This window comes from Falco rusticolus, chromosome 1 (assembly GCF_015220075.1).
Source record: "Falco rusticolus isolate bFalRus1 chromosome 1, bFalRus1.pri, whole genome shotgun sequence".
Lineage (NCBI taxonomy): Eukaryota > Metazoa > Chordata > Aves > Falconiformes > Falconidae > Falco > Falco rusticolus.
In genome coordinates, this window is record NC_051187.1 from 55,986,731 (window position 1) to 55,999,820 (window position 13,090).

A 13,090-nucleotide genomic window follows, 5' to 3' on the forward strand; every position below is an offset into this window, starting at 1 on the left:
ATATCTATGTCTCTACCACTGGGAATTTATGCCCCTGATGACAAAAATACATACATAAAATCCACACCTGTTCTTCTCCGTTTTCAGTTATGGCTAGCCCTGGAGGCCTGCATGCCTTAGGCAGTCAGATCAGTGTATTTCCCATGGGACTAAGAGGTTGCTACAGCATACAGAGCCACCCAAATCTTAATGCCTTTTGAAAAAAGTGAATCTGTAATATCCAGCTTAAGTTCTTTAATTGCTGTATGCATATGCTGTATGTTAGAGAAGGGGGAAAAAATGAGAAGGATTTCCTCTTCTTTTTTTTGTATCAGAAATTTCTGCACTGATGTGGTGCCAGCCCCTCAGAGATGCTTTGCTGCAAGTCTGGCCCTGAGCAAAGTGTAAAATTCCACAGAGGTTTAGGCTTAATTCCTTCTCCTCAGCCTTTCCTCTTAGATACTTTAATGTCAACTTTTGTAAAGCCTGTTTCAGAGGTGCCTAATAACCCCCACGTATCGTATCCAAAGCTTGGGCACACAGCTTGAACCCAAGGACTGACTCCCCAGGACTGCTCCCCTGTAGGGGTGCCTTACAAAGGATCAGAATTCTTCAACAGCTTTGCAAGGGTGTAGAATTTTTTTTCCCCAATTTTTTCTATTATCTATTACTGTTGCTAGATGAACTCTACAGCAAGCCAAAAGTGATAGACCTGTTTGCTCCTAATCAAAAGTACACAGGAAAACTGTGGCTCCGTCACACCTTCTTTGCAAATAACAATTTCTCGCTCTACGCTGGCAAGACATCTCCATTGATTAATAATCAGATCAATGTGATTTTACTTAATACTGTCAGATATCAGTGACTAACACATCATCCTTATGATCCTAGCAATACTTGGCTGAGGTGTTCATTAACACTGATTACTTTTTTGTGTTTTCCACCTTTAAATCTCTCACTCACTAAAGCTGCCGATGTCTAAGATTTCTGCATCTTAACCTCTCGTGAAGTGTTACTGAAGCTGTCCTGACAACCACACAAAATCTGTATGTTTAATGCCTTTCGTAATGTAATAGGTACTCTACTTATAAGCTCTAACCGTTAAAAATAACACATGCTGTTTAGCCACATTCTGCCCCTTGCTAATATAAGGTTAGATCAGACTGTTAACAGTGACGGGAAAAATAGAGATAGGCTGAATTATCTGTGCACCTTAAAATAATCGCTCATGGAAGTAGCAGGGAGGTGGGATTTAAAAGGGTTTTGAGAAGAGGCACTTAAAAGCAGAATGAAGACATTAAGGATGAGGTTAGGGAGACTGCAACTATACTCTGCATAGGAGACCATGCAGAAGAAGGCATAGGGTGTTTTTCCTTTAACTGAGACATGGACAGAAAAGTGAACAACTAGTGGAGGAATAGCAGGAGGGAAAGGATTTGATTGAGCTTTCTCTGACCAGGGAAAGGGAAAATATTAGTTTGTTAACTAACAGTAAGAAATGTTAATACTGCATTATGCATTTTAGTTCTTACAACGTTGAGTCACATTTTTTAAAAACTGAAGTAGGAATAAAAATCACAGTTAATAAAATCAAGCCATTAAGAAGGGAAATCAAAATATTATTTGCACAAGAAGACAGATGTGGTTCCAGTAACTAAGACGGCCTGCAGGAGACGTTATACTTCTCACATGGAAAGAAATGATGTTTTTTGCAGAAAATAAGGAAACAGCAGAAGGATTCTGCTGCATTCTGTGCACACAGCAAAAGACTGTTTCGCTATAGGTTCAGACAGAGATGAAGAATGATAGAGTCATAGGAAAAAGCTTTAGTTTTGGCTGATTAGTTGCTTTTGAACAATATTTGAATACTGTTAGATTTGATTTTTCTCTCAGTAGTTTTTTGATAACATTGCACATTGTCAAAGTGAGCTTTGTGGTAGACATGGTCTTTGAAATCAAAGCAAATAAATATTTAGCTTAGATATGTTTGTTAAGGAGAAAGGAAACTTGAAAACAGCACCCTGATTTGCCCTCAGGACTAGTAGCCAAGAAAGAAGGAGCAAAAGCCATATTGGGGAAGGAGAAGGGGACTTGTGGTTTAGCAATAACAGTGAGGCCCAGCACACATCATAAATCTCCAAGAGCTACCAGATACATTGGAAGGAAATACAATACCCACACATGCACATTGGTATGGAAGCTTCCAAACAAACCCAAGTGGAAATAAAATGATATTTTTGTAGCTTGCACTAAAACGGTGTGTCTTCTGGGATTTAGCAAGGGCCTGCTGACGAAGTACTGACTCCTAAGTAAAAACCAACTCCTGGATGGGTCAATCCCTTCTTACACCGAGAAGACTACACCAGCTGAAGGGATCTTTCCTTTTCCATCCTGAGCCTGTTGGAGAGATTGAGGGGCTTTTCTAAACACTCAACCTACAAATGTAAACCATATGTGGGCTCTTTGCTGGCAGACCTCTCCCTTTTAGTAAAAGCCAGACCTTTCGAAGGAAAGAAACTCTGGAGCTTGGTGGATTTCAAGAGCCTAACCTGAGTGCTTGAGCTTGCAGGATTCAAAGGCCTTGGCACAGCCTCCGAATGGGAGGCCACTTTTCCTTCCAGGATGGGACAGGATCATGTTCTGGCCATTGCTTTACACTTCCCCAGCGCACTCCCATGTAACTGAGCCCCTGTGAGAATCGGTGGCTGAAGTGCTTGTTAAACAACAACCCGTGCTCCACAGCTCACTATGGCCCTCGCTATAAGCAGCTCCCACTGGATGCCTTACAAGGTATGCAAAAGATGCATATATTTTTAAAACAGATCCTCCCCCTCACTACCCATCCTTCTTTTCCAGACCCCAAAATCTCAAGCCAAAACAAACAGGCAGGAACGTAATCCCAGAACGAGCTTAGATTTCTTCGGTGCTTTTCAGTCATGTTGCAAATACAGTCTAAATGTGAGTACATGTATTTATATGGGGAGTCTGCTACTCAGACGAAATAAATACTTGCTGATTTTTTTGTAAATCAGGTTAAACAGTGTCTACAATGTCATTGGTACAAGAGGATATTCTGGTGGCTATTACACATAGATAGCAATAGCACACGCAGACTGCAGGAACATTTTGGATAAAACCATTTATGACTATGTTACTGCTTTCACAAACATCCTTACAGGATCCTGTTGTGGCAAATTTCTGCTTGCAAAAACCTCACAGCTTCCCCAGGCCACCTTCCCTGCTACCTGATTATTCATATACCACAGAGAGATGGTCCTCAGGTCTATCTGTCTCCTCCTTGCTGTAAAGCTGTTATCTCTGCCATGGGTGGAAGAAGAGATGATTCCCACAGTCTGTGCTGTTGCTTTTTGCATATGACCAGTGTGTTTCCTTCACTCCATCTTTTCACTAGGCCTAACAGCCCTAATTCACTTAACCTTCACCCTTAGGACATAACTACTAGATCTCCCATCACCGCTCTTCAGACTTTCTTTAGCACATATGTATGTGCAGGGCAAAGAAGTGGCCACAAGGTGCAAGGTGGAGCCTCACCCCTGGTGAGAAGAAGGGAGGGCTGACTTTGGGCCCAGCTTATAACCCCTGAGTAACATTCGCTATTTTCATGTTGGCATGACCGTGTCCTTCAGCTCAGGCCCTACTGTGAGCATGTTTTCCGTTCACCCTCCAGTATGAAAATACTGGACAAATGCAACTCTGTTGCTCCCCATAAATTCACTACTAATACAAATGATGCAGTATTTGTAACTGACCTTCGAGCACAACCCAAGCAGCCATTTCTCACCTTGTAATTTCACCTGCACAGTGCTTCCTTAGCTGGCTAAAAAAAGAGTATCATGCTATACCAAAGCCAAATGCCATTTTTGCTCTCTCTGCAAAGCCCGTTGCCCTATTTTAGAAGGAAGTTAGAGGGACTTTGCAAGAACAAACCCTATCAAACTCACACTGGCTGTTATTTATCTCTTCATTATCTTTTAAGGGCCTACAGATTGTACATCTATGCCAGTATTCCTCCAGGAATGGAAGCTATACCAACTGATCTCAACTTTGCTGCTCCTTCCTCCAGGTCTCTTGAGGTCCCTCTTCCCAAGACCACCTCTTCCAGGTCACTGGGTCCGTTCAAGCCTCCCATCATGGGCCTGCCATTGGCAATGAACTTTCCACAGTGACGCTATTCTTTGTACAGTATTATCAGGTAACCCAAGAACTGCAGATGTATCTGATTATTGGAACTGTGGAGACGATTGCCACAAAACCCGAAACCATGACCTTTCCTTGAGGTGTTATCAGCCAAGCTGGTGGCAGGACAAGAGAGCTGATTTATGACCATTCATTAAAATTACACGAAACTGATTATTTATAGAGGTAGGCTTGAGCTGAAAGGTTCAGGCTCAAAACCTGTCTTCTTCATAGGTCAGGGTGTTTGGACATGGGAAAACAAGGAATGATCACTTGAAGCAATGTGAATGTAACTGGATTATCTTTCATTACACTTTTATTATGTTTTGTCTTATATTTTACAATATATTTTGCTATTTATGTTCAATTATTTTTACTGTTTTTCTCATAGTTTATTAGCTTATTATTTTTATTAATAGATTTTATGAAATCTGGTTTTATTATTTTAATCTGGTTTTAATTTATTTATTTTTAACTGGCCAGGGGCCATCACATGAAACCACAAAACAGTACCATTGCTTTTCACGTACTTTAGAATTAGAAATGCAAACAGACGGGTTGGATTTTATATTGGATAATACCATCCCTTTATGCAATCAACTGCTTCACAGAGCGGTTTTGAATTCTTGCAACAATTTGTTGACATAGAAGAGCTCCTACAGATGAATGTGTGCCCAAGCAATAAACTGTGCATCTGGTACTGCAAGACTGTAACATGAAATTGCCATGCTTTGAAGAGCAGCCAGTGTTGGATTGGGATTAATTTGCTCACAGTGTTCAATAAATAATGTTCGGAGGGCCACGTGAAAAGTGATCCCTGTTCGTTATGCACACCTCCCAGCCATGGGGCCTATGTTTGGTCACTGAACTGGAGTTCGTGCAGCAAACGTCTTGGGAGTATTTCTCACTGGGCTTACTGTAAAAGCCAGCTAAAGTGTCTCCCACTGCCTGGCAATGAAGAGGAGGATCAAGCAGCCCTCTGAGTGAAGCTTCTCTCAGGCTGGAGTTTCTATATATAGGGGAACTCAATAAACACCATTATGAACCGCATGTGATCCGCCTGCCCAGAATCAAGGTCACATACATACTTTTATATATGTTTCTCCACTGGCTCGCTTAGCTTACAAATTAAAGAATTACAGGTGAGAAGCTGGCTACGTAATGAGGAGTTATAAATCCAACTAGCTCCCTCCCATCTGACAAACCCCTTTAGTCAGTACACGAAACAACTCTAGGGGAAAGTAAGAATTAAGATTTTTAAACCCAGGTGTAAAATCCATTGTAAAGGTCAGGTTTATAAGGAGACCATCCCAAAATGCTAATGACATGACAGTTTTATGAGGCTGAAAAATGATAGCTTGGCTGAAGCTGAGTAATACTAGAGCAAGGGATTTATTTAAATTGGACTACTTTTTTTTTTTTTTAAATTTTGTCCTTGATCCTGCCAAATCTCACTGAGATGAGAAATCCTTACTTGTGTAAGTAGCCCCCCACATTCAGCTGAACAACTGAGGTTAAGAAAAGGTTATTTATGTAAGTGAAGCATTATTCTATAATCTTATCTTCCAAAAGTTTTATATATTTTTCTGCAGTATATATAATTTAAGGTTATAAAAATGTAATGTCTATACTTTGAAAAAAATATTTAAAAAATCAATTCTTAATAGCTAGCCTCAGAAACAGAAATAGTAAGAGTTGTTACACAATCTTTAACACAGTTTTAACTGCATTTCTCTGTTGTAGTACATGAGGACAACCTGTCCAGAAAAGCTTATAGTCAAATGTATACTTTTAACAGAGATGCATACAAGCGAAGCCTGCACAACCTTAGCTCTGCACCTGAAGAATAGGCACTTGTGAATCTAACCACAGCAAAAGTACTTTTTCATTTGCAATGTAAAAACCTCTCTCATCTTAATACTGTTTCTTCAAAAAGCAGTGCCAACACCTGGTTTGTTGTGGTGTTGGTGTTTTTTGTTTTGGGTTTGTTTTTTTTCTTTGTCTTAATCCTTGTGCAATGAGTTAATTCACCTCTAGAAGACTGCAAGCCCCTGGACACATTCTTCAACTGGGCAGTTCTTGTCATGCTGAAGTGTCATGCAGTTTTCATTAAACTGCAATTTCAAGCTTCAGCCTCAAAGCGTACAGTATCTATGTACAGCTATGCTAGGTTTTTGCTTATATAGTTCTGTGTTTCCCACAGTTCCTTTAATCAACAGTAGTTTAGGAAAAATAGGAAAAAATTAATTATAAATATTGACTACTCTCTTTTCTCAAAGCAGTCCAAGGTTCTCTGACTAGGTCTACTATTCACTTTACTGCAGTATTTTGAAAACACAGGTGGTGTTTCAGCGCCCGGGAGCTTGGGGTTTAGTAGGGCTCTCTGCATCCAGCACACAGGCCTGATCCTGTGAGGTGTTGAGTGCTTCCCAGGAAGCGATGAGCTCTGAAATCCCTGCAATTCAGATCCCCAGGCCAGGCAGACATTGACTACATCTCCCCCAACGCCCTCCTGTGAATCCTTCCCTTTGCAGCATGCACCAACTTCATCCTCCAGTGTTGCCTTCATGGATGTTCTCAGTTAATAAATTGCTCATCCTGGTAAGGAGGCAGGGTAAATTTGGGGCAAAAAAACCCCTGGGGGATCAGGCCCAGTCAGCACGGGCTTATGAAAGGCAGGTCCTGCTTGACTAACCTGATCTCCTTCTATGACAAGGTGACCTGCTTAGTGGATGAGGGAAAGCCTGTGGATGTTGTCTACCTGGACTTTAGTAAAACCTTTGACACCATTTCCCCCAGCATTCTCCTGGAGAAACTGGCAGCTCATGGCTTGGATGGTTGGACTCTGGGTAAAAAACTGCCTGGATGGCCAAGTCCAAAGCGTGATGGTGAATAGAGTTAAATCCAGTTGGTGACCGGTCACAGGTGGTGTTCCCCAGGGCTCAGTATTGGGGCCACTCCTGTTTAATATCTTTATTAATGATCTGGACAAGGGGATCATGTGCACCCTTGGTAAATTTGCAGATGATGCCAAGCTGGGCAGGAGTGTTGATCTGCTTGAGGGCAGGAAGGCTCTGCAGAGGGGTCTGGACAGGCTGGACCAATGGGCTAAAGCCAGCCATATGAGGTTCAACAAGGAGAAGTGCCAGGTCCTGCACTTGGGTCACAACCACCCCACACAACGCTACAGGCTCGGGGAGAGTGGCTAGGAAGCTGCCTGGCAGAAAAGGACCTGGGGGTGCTGGTCAAAAGTTGGTTGAACATGAGCCAGCAGTGTGGCCAGGAAGGCCAATAGCATCCTGGCTTGTATCCAAAACTCTGTGGCCAGCAGGACTAGGGAAGTGATTGTCCCCCTGTACTCAGCGCTGGTGAGGCTGCACCTTGAATCCTGTGTTCAGTTTTGGGCCCCTCACTGCAAGAGGGACACTGAGGTGCTGGAGTGTGCCCAGAGAAGGGCAACAAAGCTGCTGAAGGGTGTGGAGCACAAGTCTTATGAGGAGCAGCTGAGGGAACTGGGGTGGTTTAGCCTGGAGAAAAGGAGGCTCAGGGGAGACCTTCCCACTCTGTACAACTACCTGAAAGGAGGTTGTAGCGAGGTGTGTGTCAGTCTCTTCTCCCAGGTAGCAAGCAATAGGACAAGAGGAAATGGCCTCAAGTTGTGCCAAGGGAGGTTCAGATTGGATGTTAGGCAAAATTTCTTCACTGAAAGTGAAACATTGTGGTCAAGAATTAGAATAGGCTGCCTAGGGAAGTGGTTGAGTCACCGTCCCTAGAGGTGTTTAAAAGACACATAGATGTGGTGCTTAGGGACATGGTTTAGTGATGGTCTTGGCAGTGCTAGGTTAAATGTTGGACTCAACGATCTTAAAGGTCTTTTCTAACCTAACCAAGTCTATGATTCTATATTAGTTTGTGCCTGCAGGGTAGCATGTAGCACAGAGATAGCTGAGCTAGCTTTAAATGGGCTAGCTGGGATGCTGGCAATTTGTTCATCTGCAAAAGCAGAAAGGTTACGTTGGGCTGGGATATTTTGCCTTTAGGTGTGCTTGTGTGAGCATTTTTTGTCTCATCACCGCATCACAGTCCCCTCTGCAACAGTGAAGAACCTCATGGGCCAAACCTGAGAACGTGCTCCTCAACAGAGACATTTTGTTTGTTTTAGCATTTGCAATGTGAACAAGGAAAAAAAAAAAGCCTAGATTTTTTCACAAAAGCTGCTTCTCACCTGCTGCTCTGTGCTTTACAAGATTGGAAAAATGAAACTTTATCTGAGTTTTTCCCTTGAAAAATACGTATTTTCATTCCTGTTTCCTGACCTCACCAGGACTAGGCACAGATGGGAGAAAAAGCTTCTACAATAAGACTTTTTCTCAAACCTTAAAAAACAGAAAACAAACCCAAAACCAACAGCAACCTCTCCAACACCCTAAATCCAAAATCATCTGATACAAAACAAACAGGCAACAGGCAACATGGCCTTAGAAATCTCCCAGTCTAATTTTTAAGGCTGAAAAGACTCCAGGGAGACTCCCTCACTTTAGTGGTTTTCTGGCCAAATGTTGATGTTCGCTGATCTGTAATTCATCCCACTTCATGCCAGGAACTTGGTCGAGCTGCTCCGATACGAAGCATAGGCTCCTTGTACGGCTAGCAGAGAGGGAATTCACCTAAAGTCCCAGCTGTTCTGTCATTAGCCTACAGTCAAGTCAGCTTCTTACTTCAGCCGAGTCACTTTGGTGCATAAAGGCATGTAGCACAAACTTCCCCATCTAGCTGTAACATAACTGCCTTGCCTCCCATTTACAAGGAAAAGTAGGTGGGGTTTTCCAGAGGGACTGCTGCCCTAAGTCTTTTTTTAAGCAATCAGAGAGGTACGTGATGTACTAGGAAGCCACTGCTGGGTTTCAGTAAAAAGATCTGCTAGATGGGTAGCTCCACCTGAACTGGGATCAGTGGTCTCACCAAGCCTGTGTAGTTAAAGAGGAAGCAACCAAAAACCAGTTTGTGCTTTGGGCTGGCTTTGTGAATGGTGTCAAACCATTCAAGTGGATTTGTATGGAAAAAAAGTAATTATATATAAGCTTAGCGCCTGACACCTCAAACAGCGCTGCAGGGATATATTTAGCTTGAATGAACTCCTGAGCCTTGGTTCAAATGCGTTCAACTAGTGCATGCTCATCTCCATGCTGGAAAAAGCTGAGGCGCCAAGGTCTTATTCTGGTACACCAGCAGTCTAAGGCAGTTGACTTTCCATGCAGTAAGTCATATGAAATCAATATAAAGCAGGCAGAGAACACTGAACAACAATTTTATATCACTGGCTGGTAAAAGGAAGCACATGCTGATCTTTTTGGTCAAATCACTGCTCTAAGCTGAAACCTCCATATCTCGCCCTGTGAGTATGTTGAAGAGGGTGAGCACTTAAAGTGATCCAGACTAAAGTCAAGCACCACTTGATGATAAAGCCCTAGTTAACACATATCCTGTTTGGGCTGTACAGTTGTTTTTAGTGATCAGATACAGCAAAAAAACAATTACGGGGATATGATGGCAACCTGAGAAGAGCTGTGCAGTGACAGAGAGAGTATAGCCCTTAGATCAAGCTGAGCAGACCAATGCCGATCTCTAAGGTACGCGGCGAGGCTCTCAAGTTACATGATTTAGTCTGTTGCTTACCAGGAGCAATATAACTAATCACGTATGTTGAGGGGAAAGGCACGATTTATCAGATCCTAACCCAGAGGTTCATGTTCTCTCTCTTTACCTAGAAAAGATGGTCATCCAAGGTTATGGGAGAAGTAGCTAAGAGATCAGCATGCAAAAACTTCCATGGCAGCTGCCTTCGTCTGTTAGGCAGGCTTTTCCACCTCAGAGCAGATGGCTTTGAAGTTGGCACAAAAGCCAAACAGACAAGACATAGATACATGTACAAAAGCTTTCTCACCCCCACATGTATTAATGCCCTCGGAAGACAAGTCACATTGGGCTTTCACAGAAAGGTCTCTGTGTATGAGTGTGGAGGAAGTTCATTACGTTCTCCTTTTTAACAAATTAGTTTGGTTCTCAAGCTTTGTTACTCAGGAAATGCCCAGCTAGCTGAAAATTCAATACTGTCACGGTATGCTGCTGCAAGGCATGAAGACATGTTTGTCCTTTACTACATTCTGCACAGGTTTTATTTTCAGATACCATGTTTACAAGTTTATGTGCTGGAAGTAGTGAACAAATACTTAGTAAGAACATATTTAAAATGTACCTGTGTTAAAAGAGCATCTCAAAAAGGAAAACACTGAAAATTCAAGAAATAGCTTTTTCTTTTGTGCTTATCGGAGGATGCTATAGTATATGACTTAAGTCAAATACTGTGGCTTTGTTTTAGGGACACACATCTACACACAACTCATTAGCAATAAGAAAAGTCAGCAGCACTATTAATGTTCCTGATGATGCTTTACAAAATTTTCTGAAATTGTATAACCTTGCTGCTGTTCCTGTGCAGAGTGTTTTCCTGGGTATGAGTATTAATAATCTCTGAGAGAATAAGGCTATAATTTCCTGATGGATCAGATGACCTACCAGAATACGGATTATCTGATCTTCTTTAATGCAAAGTGGTTGTCAGTACTTTATGGCTGTAGCATCTGGTCAGCAAGGCAGAGCAGAAGAGCTGAGTTGTTAATAAAAATTAACATTTAAAATAACATACAGTTGGCTGCAGGCACAGAAGTGAAACACACAGGGAGAAGGCAACATCCTTTTAACAAAAAGTTTGTCTGATTTTTTATTTGCAAAACTAGAGAAATAAAACTAGGTCCTAGGCTCATATCTGGGCACTTCCCATTGATCAGGTGCCCCTGACATCAGTGTAAGGTGAACCTTTGACCAGAGGAGTGGATAGCCTGTTGACTTCACAGCGTATCTCCAGTTTTACACCAGCATGAAAGCAGAATCAAAGGCTCACTCCACCTGCCAAACAACCTGCAGCACTGCTCCAGCACTTTCACCAGGCACAAGGTGGAGACTTCCTCCCAGCTGGACATTATCTAACCTCCTTAAAGCAGAAGAGGATTTCAAGTTTCTAAACAAAAGAGTGTGGCAATGTACCAAGCTGGTTTTGATTTGATCAGGTAGCATTTTAACAGCTCTCCTCATCCTGATTTTAAGTGCAGCATACCATAGCAATCTTCCCTTGTCAGCTGGACAGGACTAGAACACTTCCCAGTAGAAAACAGGAAGGTGAAGTTAAACATCTGAATTTTTTTGCCTTAAGAACCTGGTATCTTCCACAGACACTTTATTATGTTTTGTCACATTAATGCTGACATAAGCATTAAGACAAGGATGTGATAGCTGCACTGTCTAGTTATAGAGGCACTGTATAAAGATCAACAGATGTTTTAAGAACAGCCATCAGAACAGCCATGTACTCCAATGGTTACTTGCAAAAATTTCAATGAAAGAAGCTGGAGCATTAGAAAGAACTATAATGCAGAAACCCAAAAATAAAAGCCCTGAATTGCTGACGTTTTCTAGAGGATCCACCAGTCATTAAGCTAATTGTTGTTCCAGTATGACTGTTGCTGGCTGCTTCCAGCTTTGATCAGTATCGATTTAAAACGTGGAAGTGTGGAAAAAGCAAGACAAAGGTCATGATGCTGTCAATAATTCACAACACCACCTCAGACAATATACATCTTAAATTCTTGGCACTAGATTAAAAGTTAATTGTATTCCAAAGCCCAACACTTAAAATTCAAAATTAATCAGATTTTTTAAAACAGTGTAGCTAGATGTACTGGTTTGGAGCCTCTATTGGTCACTCTCAAATTCTGCTATTAAATCACAGTTAATATTTTAGTAAAAGCTGACACTGAAAAATAACCCACATATCAAGACAGAACACCGACTCTGCCACTGTTGTGGCAAAGTTACAAAGCAGCTGTGGGGTTTTGCTTAAGCACAAAGTAGAAATACAAAGTATACCTTTCAAAATAAGGCATTTTTTGGTGAGAGTCTGACTGCAAAATACTCCCAAAGCAAGTTTTGGCTAAGTCAGTATAGAAGTGTAATTGTTTGTTTTATCTTTGAAGTTGGGTTTATTTTACCCAGTCCTGTTTAGTATCTACAGGTGCTGAAGACACCTAATTTTCAGGGTGAACTGTCTAAGCAGTAAGTTATTTCAGAGTGCTTTAATCTGCAGGATAAGTATATGCACCATGTTTGCACAAAAGCATCAGCATTGCAGGCTGAGCAGTCATCAGGCATCTACAGGGTCAAAGTTTTTTCATAGCAACTGGGAGCAAAGAGTGAAAATGAACATCATTATCACCGCTAATGAAGGATGAAGAGCTCAAGCAAGCCATGCAGTAGAGCCATCAGGAAGGATGTAAAAAATTGGCTAATAAAATCTCGTAAGTGTGAAGTTCATGTGACCTTTCTATATGGAAAGTGAGATCTCCACAGAGAGTGTGCTCTCAGAGCTGCCAGATGGGAGGAAATATCCAGTACAATACCTTCCCTGCTCTCAGTTTAGCATGTGGAGCAGAACAGAGTCTGTGCTTTCGCTAATCTCTCATTACATCTGATGAGCAGCACAGATAACCATCAGGGAGAATATTCTGACCTTCATTAGACATTCGCAGAACCCTGAGCTAGGAGCAACTCACTTTACCAGAATCTTGATAAAATTAACCTCCTGCGCTTGAAGGCAGCCTAGAACAAGATACCTAATTTCAGAATTTCAAGATTTAATTTGAAACACCTCCTAGGACTCGGGTCAGGAGTGGAATATGAGAAGAATTTTACTGCCAAACTAAAGGGACCCAACTAAAATCCTGGCTCCAAATAGCTCTGGGTTCTGTGATGCCCAAAATGCAGACTTGGCTTTTTGCAAAACACCACATAGGATTTTCTG